This window comes from Artibeus jamaicensis, unplaced genomic scaffold (genome assembly GCF_021234435.1).
Source record: "Artibeus jamaicensis isolate MK-2021 breed Jamaican fruit bat unplaced genomic scaffold, CSHL_Jam_final contig_3126, whole genome shotgun sequence".
Taxonomy (NCBI): domain Eukaryota; kingdom Metazoa; phylum Chordata; class Mammalia; order Chiroptera; family Phyllostomidae; genus Artibeus; species Artibeus jamaicensis.
In genome coordinates, this window is record NW_026521723.1 from 12,903,223 (window position 1) to 12,927,657 (window position 24,435).

Here is a 24,435-nt window from a genome sequence, read left to right on the forward strand (position 1 = left end):
GGACAGGGTCAAGAGCAATAGGGAAAAAAGGTGGGACATGTGTAACTAAACAACAATAAAAAATAAATTAGGAATGGTATTGTGATTAGAACAGGAAAAGTACAGTGTTTGAAGAACTGTTTGGGTTAGGTTTCAGGATGAGATGGCTGTTGAAAAATACAAGGAATATTCATGGTGGACTTCAGGAAATAAGCATTTTTTAATGGATGGTTTAGAAAATAAAAGAAAAAATAAAGCTACATTTGGAAATGTAGGGGCCATTAAATTTTTTAAAATAAAAATATATACACTTAGGCTCTGGCTGGCGTGGTTCAGTGGATTGGGCACTGACCTATAAACCAAGGTCACCAATTCCATTCCCAGTCAGGGTATATGCCTGGGTTGTGGGCCAGGTCCTTAGTTGGGGGTGTGTGAGAGGCAACCCATTTATGTATCTCTCACACATTGATGTTTCTCTCTCTCTCTCTTTTATCCCTTCCTTCCCCCTTCTCTAAAAAGTAAATAAATGAAATCTTTAAAAAAATGAATATATGGATTTAGATCTATTTGTAACTGAGATGCTTGTACCCAGGTTATAGTTTAAGAGATCATCCTAAAGGAATATAAAAAGGCCAATAGCCCCTTTGTATCTGGGGGCCATGAAGATGTCTGACCCACATCTCCAGGAGTAGGAAAGGCCAGTCTAGTGGAAAGACAAACATTTCAAGGTCAGAAGACCTGAGGTTTTGCCATCATGGTCCTCACTCCCTTTCATGGAAAGAGAACAAAGAATTTTATTTCTGCCTCTGTTTCAGTAAGTGTATGATGATCCTCAGGCAGTGTTGCTTATTCTTCCATACCATTCCCTGAAGAAATTTGACATACCCAACATGATTGCCTTTCATAGGGTCAGAAGTCAAGACATGTGTCTGTCTAGTAGTTGTTTACAAAGTCTCACAAAGGGCCTACAATAACCATAAGTCCTGAACTTTCTGGGATAATTCTGTTTTGAAATATTTTGTCATAAAGTCATTCTAAGTACATTTCTTTGCTCAATGTGATGAAGTGGAAAAAACATGAGCACTGAAACCAGATGATTGAATTCAAATCATCACATAATTCACCTATTCTCTTTGAGCTTTAACTTCCTGGTCAGTGAAATAAAGATAATAGTACCTACTTTACAGGAATTTTTGTAAAGATTATGGATGATGTATGTTAAACCTAGCACAGTACTACATAAGAAGTAAGTCCAAATAAAAAGTAGATTATATAGCCATATACAACTACATATAATATATGTGTATATATGTATTTTCCTCCTTAATTGCTTTACCTGGGTTATAATTTTCCATTGAGTTGTTCTTGATGCCCAGTCACTTTCACTGAAGTCTCTATTCACTTTAACACCCTTGTCTTCACCCCTTTTCATTCTGTACAATGACATCTCTGATAGAAATCAAATTTGTCATGGAAAGATCACACATGCCAAGAATGAAGGTAAAGAGGCTGATGGAACAGTAAGTATCTCTCTTCATTCCCTTCCCCATTACCATTTGTGCACCAAAGAAAAAAAACTAAAGTCTAAGCATAATTACATTAGCTCTATTCTTTCTCTACTTCTGTTTTTATGGGGCATGAGAATGCAATTATACTTATTACAGGTGCTCTGTAATTGAACAAATGACTAAATAATAATACAATATTCATTTACTAGTTCACATAGCAAATCTGGTCTCCAACTGTGTGTCAATCACTGTGATATGCCCATCGTGGCAAAAGAAAAAATTAAATACCTTTGGAAAACTCGCATTCCAAGAAGATAAGATTTAAATTCTGTTGAAAATCTCCCAAGTGAGATAGACTGAAAATTATAATACAATGTGGTAATACCTATATGAGAAATGTATAATTAAGTTAATTCTAGCTGCTGTATATTTTAAAGTGCATAATGGTTAAAATATAGTAAACATTTCTCATTCATATGAAGTCTGAAATGAATGACTGAATAGTGTGTGAATTCTTTTACAGGAGATGGTTTAGGGCCCAAATTCCTTCTTTCTCCTAGGCTACTGTCTCCTTGGTCTAGTAGTTACCTGCAGAAAGAGAAATAGTTGGAACAGGCATGCATATTACTTCTGCTCATAATCCACAGGCCATAACTGAAATGGCCATACCCACTACAAGGGAATCTGGGAAATGTAGTCATGTTCTATGCTCAGGAACAGAGGTGTCATTTGATTGTTGGTTAGCCAGACTCTGCCATAATTTCTAAGTCCAGAGTGCTTTGGACCATGACTTACAGAAATTGCATAAAACCTTTAAAGTCCTTTCCAGGAGTTAGAGTGAAGGTGGGATGGGTTGGAAAGTATCATAAGGTTAATATCATTCAAAAAAGATATATCAAGTACTTATATCTTTCTAGTCATAAAACAACCAGAATCAGCTGTGGCCTTCAGGTAATTTATACTTTGGTGATAGATTCATCAATGTCTTCACACTCTCAGATGTGTCCACACTCTTCTTACACATGTTCACACTCTTACATGTGATTACTTATATGTTCCCAAATGATATTATATCTAAATTTTTATACACTTGAAAGAAATAAGCACTAATGAAATTGATGAATTACATACACTGTTTTCTGCATATTGGGGTAGAAAAACTTTCTTATGCAAAACAGTTACTCAGAAGTCCTGCCTTGCATATTTCATATCTAAATGTAAAATCAAAAACAAAATACTGAAGCAAATTTCACATTTTCTAATATACGCATGTGTATATAATTTGTTAACTTGCCCTGTAATAAATACACAGAAATAAATTTAAAATCTGACAAATGTAGACTGAAATTTATGCCAGCTCTCCTTGGTCAGGGCTCACAAGTTCACCTGCCTTGGAAGTGTGTTTTAACCACTTCACTACTACCCACTTTTCCCCTAGCTTCTGTCCTATTTGCTTTTTTCTCCCCTTGCATCTTCTTCCCTGCAGGAAAGCACTCTTGCTATTCTGACACCTGGAATATGTGTCTAAATAAACAGAGAATGACTAAAAGACTGTGATCTAAAAAGGTAGCATAACCTAGTACAACAGGAGATGGCTTAGAATTTATAATTAGAAGTCTGTTTCCACTTTCTTCATAAGACTGTTGAAATTCCTTTCAGGGGTGTCTTGAGTGCCTCGAAATTGAATGTCATTGAGGGATTTTTTTGCCCTCTTTCGTTTCCTTGGCAACAGGTTAGTGATACTCCAGCTGAAATCCACTGTCCCCCTGGAGATACTGGTGTGGGCTGGTTGCAAACCACTGGTAATGCCTATGATGGACACTAAACTTACCCAAATCTTTTCATTCCAGTTCTTCTATATGCATTATACAGAAAAATCAACCTATTAAAAAACAACTTTACAATATAATTTTTTGGCATGACTATCAGCTCTTCAAAATAACTTACGTTTTTGCAAGTGAAACTTAATGCTGAATCTTGAAATGTAGAAGATTCACATAATTGTATGTATCAATTCAGTGGCAGAGTAATAGATTGAAACAAATTGTTTTGTGTTAATATAAAGTCTGAGAGAAGCAGACAAGAGATCAAGGGCCATGACCCCTTCTCCTCTAGATTTATGTTAGGCGCATGGTTCTCCATGGGCAGCCACATCCAAAAGCCATTCTCCATCCCTCGAATGTTCTGAAACATGTCATGCATGTGATCTGCAGAGACAGCGTAGAGGAACTGTAAATGGATATCATCTGTCAGTGTTCTCTGGAAAATAGGGGAAGGGAGCAACTAGAGAAAAAAGGTCAGCTGGGATGGGAGCAGCACTTAGGGAAAGCATGTAAGATGGCTAGAGGGATGTATTATACGATTGCATACCTGAAATCTATGTAATCTTATTAACCAATGTTACCCTAATAAATTCATTTTATAAAAAGATGGCTAGAGGGACAGAGAAACATGGCTTCTAGAGTCTCCGATGGACAAGGCAGCTTGGGTATAGATGGACGAACTACCAAGATAGGCTGGCCTAGACACTCAAGGATCAGTGAATAAAGATTCTGTGTAAAAATGGTAAATTACAGGGAGGTAATTAATAAGAGGGAGAGCCAGATAACAAAACCATAAGGTTAGTGCAACAGGTAAGCAGGAAAAATGGAGAGGAAATTTACAGTTAAATTCAATGAAAAAATTGAGTTTAGAATGGGATTGATTTTTTCTTTAAATAATTGAATCCAAGCAACTGCTGAATTTATACTGAGAATAGACCCAAGGAAAAAGAAATGGAGAAAGAGAATATGTTTAACTTTAAACATATGCAGAGGAAAGGAATGCTGAGAAAACACAATGAGGGTGCTAGGTGGTGTCTAAGAGACAGATGGGTGAGATTATGTAAAGGAGAAATAGGAAAAGATGAAATCAGATGGACAAGAATATTGGTTATAAACTGTCAAAGGAAAGAGAATAACTACTATGGGCTGTTCAATTTAAGAAAAATACACTAAACATATAACAAATATATTTAGTAAACATGTATACCAAGCAGATTGTAGTTATTATGAAGCACGCTAAGAAGTATTATTAAAATTACATTTTTTCATTGTCTACATTGTTGCTTGTGAATATTTTGGGGGATAAGTTTCTTAGAAAGTCTGAAAAAATGTGCAGGTAACTTGGTTTTTTGCTTTGTTTTGTTTTGTTTTGTTTTGTTTTCCTCCCAGTGCTGGTAGTCAGTTCAGGTTCTAAGGCATAAATATCTCGGGAAAAGACACTTTTTACCATATTATTTTTAAAGAACATGCTCACTGACCTAACCTTTTGCTCCCTCCATTGACATTAGTGGCGCAGCCCAAATGAGTAAACACTGTTGTCTGCTTTCTAGTTAAGGCACAGCACACAGTATAGGAATATGAAGAATAAAAGAAAAGAACCATCAACAATTTCATGCTGATGTACTTCACAGTTAATTGCACTGGCTTTGGAGTTAGATTGCCTGCACTGGAATCACTAAATCACTAATTTAGCTTTTAACAGCTGTGTAACATTGAGAGAAGTAATTAATTAATCTGGCACCAGCATTTCTATCACTAAAATGGCCATAATAATAATAATAATAACTATGAAATATAGCTATTCTTGGATTAAATCAGGAAATGCATGTAAAGCTCTTAACACAGTTCTTGGCACATAAAGAAACCTTAGCTATTACATTTTATGATGGCAAACATACTTTACTAATGAAACTAATTGTGAAACCCAAATTCTCTATTAAGTTTAACATCTGGATTGGGCAACTCTGTTGAACAAAATGGAGTAAGTGTCTCAGTTCTGATTCTTTGTCTGATAGAACCTCTGATTCTACCTTATATGTACAACTGGGCTTGCTAATGCCTTCAAAATCAGTCAATTCATTATTCATATTAAAATGTTAGGCAATGATAGACAAATTATTCTTCTTCTAGCCTCCTTTGGATATTTCCCTTTTTAAAAATAGTATTTGAATTTCCTTAATTCACTGAATTTAAGTTATGCTAGATTTAGAGAAGCTCAATCTTTTTAATCAAATGATTCATTACACATATTCACTGACAATTTTCAAATCATCACTTTAAAATGCTGCCTCTGATTCTCTCTCTCTCTCCCTAATATGGATTTTTGGAAATGAAAAGGGAATGCAGTGAAATTCATCATGGGCAAGCATTGTTTGATGCAGAGCAGAGGTCAGACAGTTGATGAAATCTGGGTAAATATTCTAGGTCATGCTGGCATCATTAGCAGCAGCAGCAGAGCATGAGATAAAAAGCAAGATATTTGAACCAGGAGAGGAAGACAGAACCCAGGAGACAGTGAGCAGAACAAAAGAGAAGTGATGATTCTAGACGGGGGATAGAAATGGACACGGCCAGCCATGGGTGATGAGGGAGACTGGACTTCTCCTACCAGAAAGGAAGGGCAATGCATAAGGATAGCTTGTGAGTTAAAGGGATCAAAACCAGAATCCAGGCAGACAAGAAAGTGTGAAGAGCCCACTGAGAAGTAGGCTCAGAGGTGGGTCAGGAAGCCAAGTTGACAAGGAGCAACATCAAAAATAGGTCCAGCACCCAGAGAACCATTGGTCTCTTGGTTCTGCAGAGGGTTCTGCTCCACCCAGGAATTTCTGAGAGGTTTTGGTTGGGGAAGATATTCATTGTGGACTGTCCAGAACTGGTAAGTTCCAGGAGAGAGGTCAGTCAACCCGCTGAAAAGATGGAAAGAAGTGGCAGCAGCTCAAGATGGAGGCCGATTCCAAACTGGGTGGATGAGCTAAATTCAGATAAATCCCCAACATTGGAAGAAATTTGAGGCTGTAGCTTTGGATCACATGTCATAGACAGCCTGTATTTAGAAATTATTTCTGTGAGGGAAATTTTTATCTATTTTTTCTCCTGGATTCTCTCTACCTATGGGCAAAATACTACCTTAAAGGTCCACTGTATTTTCAAACTTGTATTTTTCAATCCAAATGAACGTCTCTGGGGGGAAGAGATGCTTGTTAACCAAAATGTCAGGGAGCCAACGTGGGCCCCATGCGTGGCTGTGAGGAGAGAAACCAAACTTAATCCTGCAGGAGGGCACTGGGCCACAGCTAACAGGGACTGAGAGAATATTTTTTCCATTGTCTTTGCACTTCAAATGGCTGGGTGAGCATGTCTTGTGTGGAAGGTACTCTGTGAAGGAAGCTGAAAAGAAGTAAGGATAGGACATGGTCCCAAAGGCAAAATCCCTGATGCAAAATAGTAGAACAAAAAAGCTGCAAAGTGGTTTGGGGGTACCTGGAATAGTTTAACCACATGTAAAAATTTTTGTTAGGCTTTTACAAATGCCAATTTTTTAAATTAAATCCTTTCAGTGAATTTTAATCTTTTGGTGTACTACATTTGGCTTTAAGCTCATTCAGCAAAATTTGTGGGTTTTGCCATTTTTACATATGTTCAAGTTTAAAAATTAAGCTATGATTTTTTTCTAAACCTTGAGAGAATTAAGAGTTGAAGTAATTTTCTGTCTTATAAGGAGGAAATTGGTGCTTTAGGAAAACTGGTCCCTTAGTCTACAAAAGCCACCTGCGTAACTCTGTAGTTACAGAAATGCAAAGCAAGACTCTATGTGTTGTTCTTAAAAAAGAAAAAAAGAAAAGAAAAACTTGCTTGCAAGCAGATCTTGTCAGTGAGAAAGAAACCAAGGGTTCAGTTCGGTGATGTGAATTAAGATGCGGGTCTGGGTCACAAAAATGTTACTTCAAATGAGGTTGCTGTGTGGTTAGGTCAGAAGGGGCCTAAGGAGGGTGTCGATTTTCTCTGTAGGGATTTAGTCTACATCTTGCCTATAAATTCTTGCTTATATTTCTGGTGAATATGTGTACGTGTAAATGGGTATGTATGTGTTCTTGGATCCTCAAGCAGCTGAGCTGAGTCCTAGAAGCATAAGAAGAACCCCAGGTTGGATTTTCCCTTCTCACAGTAAAAACAATTGCAAGGAGATTAATTATAGCACAACAGTGGAAGTTCCATCTAGATTGTACTCTTGATGACCTATATTTTGAGTAATTTAAAAGTGATAAAAAGAGTTGCCAGTAATTCCACTACTAGATATATACCAAAGACAAATGAAAACATAGCAAAAAAATGTGCCACATGAAATCTTATACATGAAATTTCATACTTGGGCTATTCATAATAGTCCCAAAATGGAAACAATTAAAATGTTTATCAGCTGATAAATGACTAGACAAAGTGTGGTATAGCCATTCTATACAATGTATTGGTCATAAAACATGATGAATTTCTCAAAATATGATAACAATAGAGTACAATTTTTAAGACAGGCCTACTAATTAAAAGAATGGGATTCTATTGGGGGATAATATTTGGCTTAATTGGGGTTCAGAACCAGTGTTACCTTTCATCAAAATGAATTGCAGATGTTCATTTCTTAATAGTAGTCTTTAATAAAATTGTATATATCTCATTAAAAAATGAATTTCTAATACACACTACATGGATGAACCTTGAAAACATTATGCAAAGAGAAATAAGCCCTATATTTTCATTTATGTGAGATGTTCAGAATAAGCAAACCTGTAGAGACAGAATAGAGATAGTGGTTTCCAGGGAGTGCAGGAGGAGGGGAGCAGAAGTGGGGAATTACCGCTAACGGATATGAGATTTTTAAGGGTGATGAAAATCCTAAAATTAAATTATGGTGATAGTTGTGCAACAGAGAATATATTCAAATCCACTGCACCACACCTTTCAAATGAGTGAAATATAAGGTATATAAATTAAATCTCAATTAAACAAAACACTCTGAATGATTCAGAGTTTAAGCAATTTACTTCTCTTAGACATAAACCTATATGAGGTACTAGGTAGCGATATGGGCTCAGGAAACAGATGGCTTGGACTCAAATACCAGCTCTGCCATTTAACAGCTGCATGATCTTTGACAAATTAATTAACAACTTTGTACCTCAATTTCCTTATCTATAAAATGGGGGAAATAATTGTACATATCTCATAAGAGTATCTTGAGTTTTAGATGAATTTACAATGTAAGTTATTAGAACAGTACCTGACAGCACAGTATAAGCGGTTGTCATTATTATCACTGTCACCCTTACTGAAGTGTTGCTATGTTGAGACTTAAAAGCAGGGTCATATCCTGGTCAGTAGGAAGTCATATTTCACTAATAGAAAGTGATCATTCCCATGGGCAATCACCTTTGTAAGTCACTGACTTTTGAATAAGTTATGAGATTTTGGAAAGTAGAATTTAACAGCTCACCAATATCCAGCTTCTTCTTTCTGGGACTATGTCTGTTGGCATCAGAATCCTAGGATTGTAGACTTGAGTAGATTCTTGGTGATGGAGTTATGTCAATCCCTGCCTCAGAGAATGGCTTGGAATGAGTCAGGAATGCATATAGCTAGTCAGGGAACAATGTAAGGAACTTGTGACTGCGCACCCGACCCTTGAGCTATGAGAGTAGCCTCATCTGGAAGCAGTCAGAGGTGACTTCATTGACTGTGATTTACTTCTGCCAACTAGGAATTTCAGCAAAGTCCTATTGAAAGGCACATCCTGGACTCAACCAGGTTGTGGGGATTGAAGAAAAGGGTGCACTCCATATTTCCAATAGAATAGGACAGCCTCTGGCTCCATCCCCATTCCACCCCAGGGCTAGTGGAGTTGTTACAAATTCACTGGAGAGGTCAGAAGTCTCAGAAACAGAGGAGGAATCAGCAGAAGTGCAATCAGTGGTCACTGGGTGCAATGGAGATCAGTGAACCCAGAACGCAGATGTCCCGGGAAAAGGCGAAAGCCCAGACTGACCGAGGAGCCCTGAAGGTCCCTGGAGAGGAGGCTGGAGGAGGTAGGTGAGGGGCTGATGTCCTATCGCAATTGCATGTGTGATTGTCACTTGGTAAATTGGGGTACTTGGGTTATTGTAATCTCATGCACTCAATGAAGTTTAATCTCAAACAAAACTTACGAAGTCTAACATTCATGACATATGAGATAGGCAAATTCTAAAACTCAGAAGTTGGATTGAGGCAAAGGTTTCCAAAATTAGCCACACATCATTTTTAATGAGAAGAAAACTTTTTGTATCTCTCAGGGTTCTGTCTACCAACCAACTTTCTGTATTTACCTTCATTGCTATATTTACACTATTTTATGACTATTTGTCATTCTCAAATATGGGGTTATAGGCTTTTGAGAACAAAGACTGGGATTTAATTTTTTTTCATTTTATTTATTACTCTCTGGGGCACTATTGCTGAGTTCCCAACTTACTTTGAGAGCCCACTAAGTACTTTCTGAATAAGTGAATCAACAGTTAAGGACAATTTATATGTGGAAATCTTACTAGACTGCAGTCAGCCTTTAATGGTGAGATGGCATCCAGACATATTTCTTTTGTTCTTTTTCTTCTCAAGAGATCCGCTGAGCTGCACACTTTGATGCTTTCATGCAGGTCAGCCTCTCCCTTTTCTGATGCATTCTCTTCCCATTCTCTGCTCCTTTGTGCCCTCTGAAGCTCCTGCTATGTTACCAAGAACTTTTCAGTTATGCTTAGAACTCATTTTAAAAACTCCCTCCACATCTTTGCTTAACTAATTCTGGAACATTCACCTCTGAGATTGCTCTGTCTTAATCCCACTGGCTGGCATGTTGTGACTGTTCAAGGCCAGGCAGGCCCATGGTATTCATGCAGACAGAAGAATATTCAGGGAGCCCTTGGGATGTCTGGCATGCCTTTATTCATGGATGGGCAAGCCACATGCACTGCAATCTGTGTGTCTATCTGCATGTCATGGCCCTTGTCATGGCCCTTGCTCCCCAGCATGTCACCCACTGTGGCACCTGTCCCCTTGCATGTCTCTCCCATTATCATCACCCCCCCCAAAGGGAGTCCCTACCAGTTTAAAGGGGAACAAAGCTGGCATGATGCCAGAAGTTATATAACATAACGTAATTCTGAGCATGCAAGCCCACTTCATGTTTGTTATGGGAACAGTTACTGGACTCAATCTCAAGGCTATGAGAACACTGGTTATCAGGCTATGGGAACAGACACCCAGTTGAGGAAGCCAGATTGCCTCCACTTACCCTACAGCTGGCTATTCTTTTTTCAACTGATGTTAAAATGTTGATAGTTCTAGAATTGGACAACTTATTCTTTTCTTTTTTATTTTGTATATGCTCTTCTTAGGTGATCTGGGGCCATTAAGAGTAGAGTGAATGTTGGGGAGCCAAAGTGGTTAAGTTGGGAAGGAGATTGGGAAAGGACATTAACACCATAATACAGAGTCTGGATTTATTTATTTATTTATTTCTAAGGCAGGGTGATGGATTTAAGTTTTTTAAGCAAAGAAGCCACACAATAAAAGCTCAAATTCTGAAAAATAATTTGTGCTGTGTTTTAAATGGGCTGGTGGTAGAATTTGCCGGGGAGATCAGATGACGCAAACTGACTGTGGTAAATGGCAGTGAGTGTAGGGTTGGGGAGATACATTTAAGACATTTCCAAGGAAAAACGTATAAATTTAGTGACTTATTAGATATGGGAAAGAATAGAAAAGAAGTAAGAGTGACTGGAGTTTCTGGATTGGGTAGTACACAAATGATGATAATGTACTAGCAAGGAGGTAATAGAAGAGGACAGAATAATTAGCCATGATCTGGCTATAGGTGGTATTATGGAAATAAATAATGTCTCTAGGTCTCCTGTGGTCAGTGCCTCACATGGCAGGTGGCAGCTAATCAGTTTAATTGGTACAGGTGTAGGCAGGGCCTCAGGTGACAGATGATAGAAATATACCAAGTGACAACATTTTCACCAAGGCATCATAGCTTTTTTCATATTAATCAGGATTACCACAAAGACACAGCTTAATAGAACTAACATGAAAATAAAAATCTTTTCGTGTAAGTCCAAGTCACTTATCAGCTCTGGAATATTGGGTATTTTACTTCCTTAAGCCTTATTTTTCTAATCTATAAAATGAAAAAATAATACTTACCTTAGAGTGTGGTAACAATGCCTAAATAAAAACATATGAGACATTGTTGCATGGATAAATGTATTAAAAAAGCCAGTGGTGTACTTTCAGGGAAGAACATTTAGTATGCCTCCCACCCCCCACCACATACACAGATCTTCATCCATGTGCTTGCTGCTGTCCCTAATAAGGAGTTTATTTCTTTTTCTAAAAGTTCCAATACCTATGAAAATATGACTGTTCTCAAGACTAATAATAGTGATTAACAATATAATTTAAACTCTAATGAATGCTTATTATGGACCCAGGCTGTGCTAAGCATTTTGTGTGCCTTCTCTTATTTACTCATTACAACACACTTTTCAGGGAAACACTGTTATTAACTCCATTATATAGCTGAGGAAACTGAGACTCAGAGAGGCCATACAAGTTGTCCAAGGTCAAATAGCTCATAAGAAGAAGAGCAGAGTTCAAATGAAGGTCTATAGACCTCAAAACCTCACTTGTTACACCATATCAAGAACTTTTAAATTCTCCTCAAAGTGGTCTTATATACTTTAGAAAAAAAATTAAGAAGTATTTAGGGGTTGAAGAAAACTTCTTCAGAGCTGAGGACACTGATATTCAAGTTAGACCAAAGAAGTAATTAGTAAGAAAATATTTGCAGGGCTGAAAAAAAGGAGAAACTGGAGCCCAGTTGAATATCGGTGTTCTTCATAGTTTTACTGTGAACCAGTTTTGCAGGTTGAGATTATACAGACTAGGGTACTTATGGGGTTTTTTTTACTGCCTTTCTCCAGATATTTAGGATACCTGACATGGCTTTGACATGGCCATCTTTAAAGCACTTCTCTGACTCAGAGCCAGAATGAAATCCTTAGAGTTTCCTTTAGAAAGAATTTTTAATCTTCAACTGAGGACATTTATTTTTTCATTGCTTTCAGAGAGACAGGAAGGGAGGGAGGGAAGGAGAGAGAGAGACATAAATTAGTTGCCTTCCACACTTGTCTGGACTGGGGATTGAACCCATTACCTAGGTATGTTCCCTGACTGGGAATTAAACCTGTAGCCTTTTGGTAATGGGATGACTCTCCAGCCAACTGAGCCACACCAGCCAGGGCTAAAAATGATTTTGATGTAAGCATCATGGAATACTGGAAATTGATAGTAATAGGTGGAGCTAAGAAATTATGGCAGATTTTTGAAATGTGCAACTATTTTATGTATATATATATCTTAAATACATAATTTTATATAATAAAACATAACATATAATATCTACTTAATATATATTTATATTATCTATAATTTCCAGTATTCCCAAGTAGGCCCCTTAGTAACAGAGTACTTTGAACACACAAAAAAATCCACAGGCTTCACTCTGGAGATGAATAAACTTATACAACCACATATGGGAAGAAAGCAATTGTGACTGAAAGTAGGGAGATGAAATTGCACCCTGAGTATTTTTGCTAAAGGAAATGCGAACAAGAGAAGAAAAGTTTGGGGGTAGGAGCCAGAGGTACACAAGGTTCAATGGACTCAAATTGAACAGGGTGATGGGATGAGCAGGTGAGGAGCTTCACCTCACCCTTGTCTGTACCTTCTGCACATTCATTCCTCATAACAGTGGTTCCCAGCAGCATCATTATCTGGAGACCTTTTGAAAATTTCAGATTCTTGGGCAGCGCCTATGGCTTGGTGAACCTGATGAAATAAACTTTTTTCTTATTTGTGCATCACTGAGTAGTAATCAGAACATATAGGAGTTGAGGCCATTGTATTTTCTGAATATGAAAAAAAATGCTCTTGTTCTACTGCAGGTGGTGAGTCTTACTTGCTACAGACTTGAACCTGCTATCAGCTTGCAGTGGAATGTGTGGCAGATTTGAGTTACAGTTTTTAATTTCTTCTCTGTCTCCAAAATCAAGACACATAATGCTCATTTCTATAACCAAGGGAAGAAGAGGAAGAGCAATTTGGCCATCTTGGTAGGAATAAGTAACACAAATACAATATAAGTATAACATTTTATTTAGGCAAAGCAAACAGGCCCTGTTTTGCCTACTTTCACTGGTTTAAAGACTGTGCACCTGAAAGGGTGTGATGTGAACGTAAGTATAATACCTCTTTCACAGCGTTTTTTAAAGTATCTACGGGGTCCGTACATCGGTTCTCTGAAGGGGGTGGGAACACTTATTAAAAATGCTAGCTCTTGGGCCCCACTCTAAACCAATTAAATCATACTTTCTGAGTTATGGGGCTCAGGCATCTGGTTGTTTACAAGCTCCACAGGAGATTTTTATACCCAATGAAGTTTAAGAACAATTGCTTTAAACTGTAAGTTCTCTGACACAGTCATCATTATAGCCTTTTTGTATATTGAATAGGTGGTCAGATAATCTCTATTGAATAATTGAAGGCACAAAGAAAGAAATTGTTTCACCCTTGACCCTTCTAGTAGCATCTTTTCATAATCAGGGGACTTGCTAGACTATGTATAGGATGGGTGAGGAGAGCTTTAAACAATACCTCCTGATGAGGAGAAAGTTTTATATACAGAAAATGTCCCATTTAAAATAATCCAGCAAGATTCCCTGGCTGGTGTGGCTCAGTGTATTAAACACTGGCTTGTGAACCAAAGGGTCACAGATTCGATTCCCAGTCAGAGCACGTGCGGGTTGTGGGCCAAGTCCCTGGTGGTGGGCATGGGAGAGGTGAGAGGCAACCACACACTGATGTTTCTCTTCCTCTCTTTCTCCCTCCCTTCCCCTCTTTCTAAAAATAAATAAATAAAATCTTTTAAAAACAGATCCAGAAAGACTTTTAAGAAAAGCCTCTAGGGAGCTAATTAAAGAGCCAGAGGCAGACATGCAGCTGAATTAGGTCTTAGGTAAATCACTGAACTCAAGGATGAAAATGGTAGACCACCAATGGCCACACCAAAACCTAGGACTGGGGGGATATATACTGATAGCAAATGGTCAGACAATAGATTGTGGTCAATAAACTGGTAGCTAGAAGGGACAAGGTAGCCATATATCAAGCAAGTAGCAAGCAATATGTTTCTCTTTAGAGCAAGACAGGAAAATGGAACTGGAACTTGAGATACTTCTGAGTCTATGTTTAGGTACAGGAAGAGTAGAGGCTGTTATGGGTGTTAATAACAAGCAACCCCAAGATGTGCCTCTGTGGTATGCAGATTGTTTTAAACTAAAGGCAACTTTAGCCTTGGCTCAAGAGAAACTTCTGCCCCTCCCTAACTATCTAGAATTAGGGGCCTTGCCCATTATAAGAGATGATCAGAGATAACTTCTTTTGATATGAATAGAGCAGAACAAACTTCTATACACTAAGTGTCTGCTCCTCTTATCATCCTGCAATGACCCTTGGAAGCCCCCGAGGCACCTTACCTGTCTCTAGGTGAGGATGTCTTCTGCACCCATTTCTCTTCCTATCTCTGAAATCTCTTGCATGTGGAGCCTCTGATCCTCCAAAGTATGTGGTGTTTCCATACATATGCATGTATGAAATTTGGTTATTTTATCTTTTAATCTGCCTCATGTCGATTTGATTATTAGACCAGCCAGAATAACCTTGAGGGAGGAAAAAGTTTGTTCCTCCCCACAATATTAATGGAATGGAAGAACTGTAAAATTCAACACTGTTGGCTTCCTAGTTTTTTAAAAAAGGACTTTCACAGTTGGTGGATTTCTTCCCTTTGAACAAACACCTGAGGCTTCTACAGGGCAAGGTGAAAACAGGCCTTCTTAAAGAGTTAATTGTTGCAAATTACTCCTTATAATGATCATATAATTGCATTTTCTGTTAAAATGTTATTTGTTTAAGCGACATTGTAGTGTAACTCCTAGTCAACTACGTTTCATGCTGTTAACCCACATGCTTTCATATGCGTATTTTCCAAATAAAGAATTCCTCCCTTTTCCAGCTTTTAGTTGGGTAGAGTCTTCAGACAAAACAATTTAGCAAGAACTTAGGAGATTTTCCCAAGAGTTAGTAATGTAGAGACGAAAACTCCACAGGACAAGAATGGTGCAAATGGCAGGGGACATGTGGCAGTTTCATCGGGCATATTGCTTCATCCACAGCTCCACACAACATTGCAGGAGCCCAGCCAGGGTGAGTGATGTAATTACTTTTTAAAAGGCACTAGAGTCTTAGCTTCCTTCCTCTGCGAGCTAATGGACCATCCTTGACCTCAGTTCTCTAAAATCCCTTGAATAGCATGAAAGAAACCCTAGAAAAGGGTAGGGCTCCCCAGAATTCCTTTAAGATGCAAACAGCCTGGCCCAATCCTGCAGAAACCACACAGATCATAGCCATTTACTGCCAAATAAAGCAGCTAATCCCTCTAATTAGAAAGGCCAATTAAATAACTCAAAGAGAAACGATGAATCCCTTATTTATGGAAGATGAAGGGTGTCTCTTTTCTTTAGAGCATTAATCATCTGTGTGGTATTGTCCCAGGATAAGTACTCTCAGGACCACTTATGACCAGTACTGTGACAGAGAGTGAGTCATCTAGGGGCTGACACAACCTGAGTCAGAGGGCTATCCGAATCCACTGGGGGTAGGCTCTTTTCTTCATTTCTCTGCTTATTTGAGGCTCAAAATTTTTTGCAGGGTCTTTTGAATGAATAGCTCATATGAGTCATGGTTTTCCTGTAGACGGAAGGGTAGTAGATGAGAAAAAGGAGAATGAGTTAATCAGACTATTACCTCTGTCAGTGAGTCATATAAAGACCTGGATAACTAAGACAGCTTAGGTAAGTGGATGTGTCAACTTGTGATGCAGCTTCTTAACTAACATTCCTGAATTAGAATTTAAGAAGGTCCTTCTTATCAAATCCATTTAAGGCTCTTAAGTAGGGAAAATACTAAATTGCATTATGAGGGATATTAAAGAAAATGTATTTGAGGAACTAGAGTGATGCTGACCTTTGTCTTTGATCTAATAACTTTTTTTATTAGCTAACATTTATTGAGCCATTTACTGGGTACCAGGCAATGGTCTATGCACTTTCCCTGAATTTTCTCATTTTATTCTTACAATGACTTTTTTCAGGTAGGTAAGACTCTTATCTCCCTTTGACAAAGTAGAAAACTGAGGCCTATAGAGGTTAAATAATTTAGCTATGGGTACAAACCCAGTAAGCAGCACAGACAAGACAGGCACACTGGCAGTCAGGCCCCCAGCAGGTCTTCCCACTTAGTTAATACATTATGCCATCCTTGCTGAGATTGTCTTTGCAAAGTAGTTATTAACTGTAAAGGTATCCACACATAAAATACTCTTATTATTAAATTTCATTTGGTTCTCTGATTCATCAAGATAATACAATAGTCCTACTAATATTTAAATGCATGAGAAAACATGGAAATATCAACGTATTTCTAAGGATAATATATTTTCTTTAAGTTCAATCATTGAGGAATTGATCTGGCTGAAGTTTTTTTCTCATTTTCATGCATTTGTAAGAAACAAAATAGATTAACTTGACCTTACCCCCTATACTTTTATTGCAACCTAGTAAAAAAAAAAAGGGATGTATAGTTAAGGATAGCAAGAGAGAAAAAACAAAGCAATTAATAGCATTATTTAATGCTTTCCCTAAATCATTTGAATGATTTTACATGAAGCCATGATAGAGTCTTTTTTGAGACAAATTGCTTGTTTTCCTAATTATAAGATGCAAATTTTTCACATCTTAATGTTTTAAAAATTACTAGATGTCTTATAACCAATGTGAATATTTAATGTAGAATTCTGTACCCACCTTCCAGCCTCCAAAAAGCCAATATTAAAACTATGGTTCATCTTAAAATCTTAAAATGGAAGAAATATATAGTACTTTGCATTCTTGCTAATATTTATAATAATAAGTTAGCCAATACACATTGTCCACTACTTTGCTTTGTGAATACAGGTAGCTTTGCTCCAACTGTCATCTTAGACATGACAGAACAAACACTGAATATCTTTTAAAGCCTGAGTTTTACAATCTAATTGTATGCCCATGTTTGGAATTCTAAGTACCATTCCTCCACCAAAAGGAATACTGTTGATTCCCACACTGGAGCAGAGAAAATCCAGGATGAGTTTAGGACATCTTGCTATGCTACAAAATAAAGAAATTACCAAAAATGATGAGGATATGTCAAATGGATACAAAAGCCTCATGTCACCAAATCTGTGACAACTTTTAAATGGATAATTACAGTAATTTATTACAACCAATTAAATAAAACAAGAACCCATGAGTTCACATTGATAATAAATGAATAAATAAATAAATGAATAAATTAACAGAAGGAGAAGCTCTTCTTTCAATAGAACATTACAGAAACTTCTGGCCAAGATGGAGGCATAGACAGATGCACTTTGCCTTCTGGCACAACCTAAAGAAGGACAACAACAAATTTAAAAACAAAACATAACCAAAACTGTCAGAAGATTGAACTGTATGGGTGTCTGACAACCAAGGAATTAAATAAGAAATATTCATCCAGACCTGTAGAAGGGGTGAAGACAGGCAGCCAGGGCAGAGAGGACCCTCCTAAAGGTGGTGCCTGGAGGACCTGGGTGGGCAAGGCTATGGCTGGCAGACAGGGCAAGCTGGTGGCTGGCATAGTGGGCAGTCCAATATTAGTGTGCAGATAAACTGGGAGAAACAACTGGGAATTGAGACAGCACACGCAACCCAGGGTTCCAGCACCAGGAAAAGACAGCCTCAAAACTTCTGGCTGTAAAAACCTGTGGGGGTTGAAGTGGCAGGAGAAACTCCCAGCTTCACAGAAGAGTCTGTGGAGAGACCCACAGGGTCCTAGAATGTACACAAAATCAGCCACCTGGGAATCAGCACCAGAAGGGTCCAATTTGCTTGTGGGTAGTGGAGGAAGTGACTAAAAGCCCACTAAGAGCTAAGTAAGCAGCACTGTTCCCTCTCGGACCCCTTCCCCGCATACAGTGCTACAAAGCAGCCAAGTGGGTTGCCCTGCCCTGGTGAATACCTCAGGCTGTGACCCTTACTATGTAATAGGCTTAACCAAGACAAAAAAAAAAATAATGGCCCAAATGAAAGAACAGAAATGAAAGCTCCAGAGAAAATACAACTAAGCAATAAAGAGAGAGCCAACCTGTCAGATGCACAGTTCAAAACACTGATAATCAGGATGCCCACAGAAATGGTTGAGTATGGATGCAAAATAAAGGGAAAAGTGAAGGCTATGAAAAGTTAAATAAAGAAAAATGTACAGAGAACCAATAGTGAAGGGAAGGAAACCAGTACTCAAATCAATGGTTTGGACCAGGAAGAAATAAACATTCAACCAGAACAGAATGAAGAAACAAGAATTCAAAAAAAATGAGAAGAGACTTAGGAACCTCCAGGACAACTTTAAATGATCCAACATCTGAACCATAGGGGTACAAAAAGAAGAGGAATAGCAAGAAATTGAAAACTTATTTGAAAACATAATGAAGGAGAAATTCTCTAATCTGGCAAAGAAAATAAACTCCAAGGAAGTCTAAGAAGTCCAGAGAGTCCCAAAGAAGTTGGACCCAAAGAGAAACACACTAAGACACATCATAATTACATTACCCAAGATTAAAGAAATGACAAAATCTTAAAAGTAATGAGAAAAGTAGATCTACAAAGGAGTGCTCATAAGACTATCAGCTGATTTCTCAAAAGAAACCTTGCAGGTAAGAAGGGGCTGGAAAGTAGTTTTAGAAGTCATGAAAGGCAAGGACCTCCATCCAAGATTACTCTATCCAGCAAAGCTACTATTTAGAATGGAAGGGCAGATAAAGTGCTTCCCAGATAAAGTCAAGTTAAAGCAGTCCATCATCAGCAAACCCTTATTATATGAAATGTTAATGAGTCTTATCTAAACAGTAGAAGATCAAAAACTATGAACAGTAAAATGACAATAAACTCACAACTATCAACAACTAAACTTAAAAATAAAAACTAAGCAAACAACTAGAACAGGAACAGATCACAGAAATAGAGGTCACATAGAGGGTTATCAGCAGAGAGGGGGAGGGCAGAGAATTTCCCTTTTCCTAAAAGGTACAGAGAATAGAAAGTTACAAAACACACAGGGGGAGGTTAAGAATAGTATAGGAAATGGAGAAGTCAAAGAACTTATATGTATGACCAGTGGACATGAAATAAGGTGGGGGAATGATGGTGGGGAGGGGGAATAGGGCAAGGGGAATAAAGGGGAGAAAAAAATGGGACAACTGTAATAGTATAATCAATAAGATATATTAAAAACAGAACATTACATAATACATGTAAAGAAAAGGATAGAATTTAAAAATCATTTCGCAGTCATCTGTAGTAATCAGGAATCATCATGGGATGCTATAAATATTGGTAAAAGTTTAATGAGAAACAGTATATTTATATAATCTCAAAGTATCTCTCCTCAGATTTTTTAATACAAAGGGGAAAATGATAACCTTACAACAGAGAAACCTGACACAGAGCACCTCAAGTGATCAAAATTCCTATCAGCAACAGTTGGACAGCATGACATCAACTACCTCCCAATGGAATGCACAGGGAAGGACACAGCATTTCTTATATACCAGGCCTGCTGGAGAAGGGTAACCTGCATAGAAACACAAGAAAGAACAAACTCCAGACAGCTGGTGTATAGTCATTTTTTATTACAAAAGTATAGTTGGCATACAATGTTATATTAATTTCGGGTATACAATATGGTGTTCGAATATTTATATATCTTACAGTGTCATCACCGCTAAGTCCAGTAATCATCTATCACCTGACAAAGCCATCACAATATTATTGACTATATTCCTCTTCACCTTTTTCACCTATCCCCCACTCCCCTCCCTTCTGACAATCATCAGTTTGTTCTTTGTTTCTGAGTCTGTTTTGTTTGTTTTGACTTTTTAAATTCCACATATAAGTGACATGCAGTATTTGTCTTTCTGTGTCACGCTTATTTCACTTAGCACAATACCCTCTAGCTGCCATGAATATCTAGTACATGTCTAGTACATGATTAGTACATCTCTAGTACATGTTTTTCTCTTTAAAGTACATATCTCAGGGTCATATCTATTTTTAACTAAGATCTTGAAAGACCAATACTGATATATAAGGAAGACTTTCCTTTTGGCTTTTCTTGATGAGTCATATTATGATCTCTGGGAACTTTAAGCAACTGGCTTTATTTAAAAGAAAAATATGTAAGATTATAGAAATGTGTTCGCCTCTTACCCTCTTGGGAAAACCATTTAAAGCTTCACTTTTCTTATTGAATATCTAGACTCATAAAAATTAAAATACTTGATAGGATATTAAGACTGACCTTGGCACAGATATTAATTAAGTCCAAATTAGGGAATTCAAAATTACGAAGTCATCAGTCCACAAGTAGTTACTGAGTACTGACTATGTGGGAAGGATTGTGCTATCTGTTCTATGGAAAACACAATTTAAATAGTTCCTCTCCACTCCTGGAGCTCAGCTCAGCTTGGAAGATAATGTATTTACGAAAGTAGTTATGATACAGGCAATATATTCTAAGGGCCATGGGGATGGGGAGAGGGTGAGGGCCAGAGAGCAGCGGGGCCATCGCTCCTTGCCGCATTCCTCCAAACCCAGCTCATTGTTAAGGGAGAGCGAGAGATCACAGATTATCAGCCCTGCAAGGAGCCTTCTGATAACCACAGGTGCAATAAACAGACTCAGAAAGGTTGTTATTTGATAGAAAGCACACGTTGTAATTCAAGTCTTCTGCTTTTTTTGATGCAAATAGAAAAAAATTTTAGGCTGATTTCTTAAAGCAGATGGGGGTGTTGGAAAGGGAACAAGCTGCAGAATGGGTTCTCACTAACTACAACTATAACACTTCATCATTTGCAAACTCCATTTTCTAACTGTAAAAATAAGGATAGTAGCAGAATCTTTGCATCTTATACCTGGTGGGTTTGTTAGGAGAATCATGTGAAAATATGTAAAAGTACTTTTAAAATAATTAAATTCTATAAAAATATAAAGGATTATTAACAGCATTTGACATTTATTAAGTACTCATTATGTGCCAGGTATTGTGCTGGCAATTTATATTCATTACCTCAATTAACCCTTCCCCAAACCTCTGAGACAGATAGACCATCAACATTTCACTGAGGAAGAAACTGCAGTTTATAGTCATTAACTGCATGAGTAAGTGCTCCAGAGAGATTTCAGGCTCAGGTGACCTAATTCAAGAGACCCCACATACATAATCACTCTTATGAGCTCTTAGTACTGGGAGAAGCCAAAATGAATGGGTGACCATTGTCTACAGCTGGGCAGGAGCAAATCCTGCTCACTCTCCTAATAAAGCCCAGATTTAGGCTTGAGGTTAACAAGAGGATAGATTGTACACCTTGCTGGGGGAACCAGGAGTGTGTGAGAAGGTGTAAGTCTTGGGGGAAAGAGCATTTCTTAGGAGACTCACTAAATCCCTTTGTTTTACTTATGCACAGGCATGCACACTTCAGCTCTGGATATTTAACTAAGGTAATTTCAAACTAATATTCAAGGCTTGCAATGAAGACACTGATTAATATATTAGCTGCTCTTGGTAACAAGCTGTGGAATTATTGCTTCCACTGCTCTCTTTCTGCTCAGAAGCCCAATGGGGCTGCCACCACAGTATCTTCAGAGCCCTGGCTTTTATGGCAGCTCCCAAGTCAGTGAATGAGGCACTCAGAGACACAGTTGGGGCCCAAGCAAGGAAAAGCTGGAAAGATGGCCACTAATTCCAAGGATCTCAGCTTCTATTTATAAAGATGAATTTGAAGGCTGCTTTTGCTCTCCACTACTTCTTGGCAAAATCCTGTAGCTGAGAGAAAAAGGCGAGATGAGATTTGCAAATAGAACCCCAGAGGCAATGTGCATGTGCATGTGCCTGTTTATGGTGTGGAGGCTGGAAGGCCAGAATAGACTGTCATGGAGAGGGAGTTTCTACCTGCTTCTGGCTCTGATGGAACCTGACCAGCACCAAGAAAGCTTCTCCCATGCAGTGCTCCCATATTCTCACCTATAACATCCCCTCCTATTCCCAACAGAAATTGACAATCATGTGGCATTGCGTGCTGGTTGGAGAAGTAGTAGCTCGAGCTGATACTCACTGTGCAATGAGACAAATGCCATAATACTGTCCATTCTGGAAGAGAAATCTCTGCAGTTTCTGGCCAGGCTAGCATGAGCAGCATCACCTATGCTACCCTGCCTCACCCATACCCCACTCCTTCATCCCTTCTGGAGGAATAAGATGGTAGAGTGATAAAAGTGACTTGGGGTTCCCTGGCTTCTCTTGTACAAGTTAGGAGTCCTCTCAAACCTATCTTGAAGCTTACTGCCCTTTGACTTGTTATTCTCACCTTTTACCGACTGGGCAGTTTCCTTATTCTTAGTTTTCTTGTCACTTACCTGAGAAATCAATTCACACATATGTGTTAGGAACTTAGTAATTTAACTCCCTTGAATTTTTGCATCTAAGGGGAAATAAAGAGACAGACACTGATAAAAATGTACTAGCCTTTAAAGTAGGAGTAGATTCAATGTTTTCTGGAAGGAAGAAAAATTATATTTTGGGGGCCATGAATCCCATCCCTGGCTAGCGTTAGTAGTGCTAGTAGGGTAAGTAAGAAGCCCAGAATATCTTTAAATTGTACAGTATGGCTGGAAAGGGATTATGTCTATTCTGATGGACATAATCCCTTGGGTTATTATATCCTGTCTCATGGAGAAATAAGAAGTGTACAATTACTATGGCTGAGATAATAAAAAGAAGGAGAAAGTGGAAGGGGAGAATTGAGTGAGAGTGGCTTCGTTGACTGAGATGCCTTCTCAGATGCATTGTGTGAGGTCTGTTCTGATATAAGAAATAGTCATGAGTAGATTTGTAATGACCATTGCCCCTCAGGAAGATATCTGTCCTCATGGTAATATGGAACCTATATATGCTGTTTTGATTATGGCAAATAATAAAACAATACCAATATTTTAGTACAGAATGGGCAAGCACAAAAACTCACAAACACTTGAACTAACAACAGAGGCACATGTATTTGGGGAGGAAGGAGAGACTAGCCTGACCCTGTTTGTGGTTGCCCAAATAAGCACATTTGGGGTCTCAAAAAATGGGAATCTTTCTAGGCCCTATGGAACAACAGTCTCCCTGTGTCACTGTGGCCCAGGCCAGGCAGGGCTGGGCCAGGAGAGTGAGCAGGGTGAAGCACAGGGTCCTCTCTGGCAATGCCACTCACGCTGCCCACCAGCCCACTGTGGGCAGGTGCAGCCCCTCTCTCTCTGCCTGTGTCACTCACTCTGTGGCAGCCCAAATGACAACCTCCAGCTCCCTGTGGCATGCAAAGCAGCAGAACCTGCACTCCAAGCATCAAAGTAAACAGGAAACATCTTTTCTGCTCTCTCATTTTTAGTGTAGGAATGCAGGCTCCAAAAAAGTAGGGGGATGGGCAGAGAAAAGGAGGTGGTGATGGTGGTAGGGGAGCCAGAGTATCACTATGGTAACATCCTTCCTGACATCCTTTTTTCTCCCTGTTCTTAATGCAGTTCTTCTTAGAGATACAACCCTGCACAGAGAAGGGCACGTACAGTGCAACTTTCTCATGTATCGTGCTCAATTGGTATCCCTTCCTTCGACACCAACATATATGCCTTTGGTGTTGGCCTAAGTTTTCTTTTGCCTGTTCTATTCTGTTAAAGTGATCTAATCACAGTCTTTGTTTCCTTTTCACCAACTACTCCTCCTCCTAAACATAATATAATAAACTCTATAAGGACCAGGACAATCACATTGCGTGATTTTGTCAATGGCTCTATCCCCATTGACTAGAA